The following is a 213-nucleotide window of genomic DNA, read 5'->3' on the forward strand; positions in this document are numbered from 1 at the left end:
TACTTAATAATATATGAGGCATAAACTATCAATTATAAAGATAAGCTTACCAATGTAAGACAAATCAAAATATGCATGAATCGACATGACATCAAAATCTACCTGTCGACAAAGATTCTAACACATAATAGTTCATTAACTTTTATGATGAAACTAAAAATTATTAATATTTCCTAATACCTGTGGGTTAATTAAGAAATAAAATAATTTTTA

The 213-nt window shown here is 23.9% G+C and overlaps 1 pseudogene; it reads right to left on the bottom strand.

Moving 5' to 3' along the window:
* Positions 1–87, bottom strand: part of LOC110423448 (alkane hydroxylase MAH1-like) — a 1,928-nt pseudogene extending 1,841 nt beyond the window's left edge.
* Positions 88–213: the final 126 nt, after the last annotated feature.

This window comes from Theobroma umbraticum, unplaced genomic scaffold (assembly GCF_002168275.2).
Source record: "Theobroma umbraticum cultivar Fairchild unplaced genomic scaffold, ASM216827v3 scaffold_20.0, whole genome shotgun sequence".
Classification (NCBI taxonomy): domain Eukaryota; kingdom Viridiplantae; phylum Streptophyta; class Magnoliopsida; order Malvales; family Malvaceae; genus Theobroma; species Theobroma umbraticum.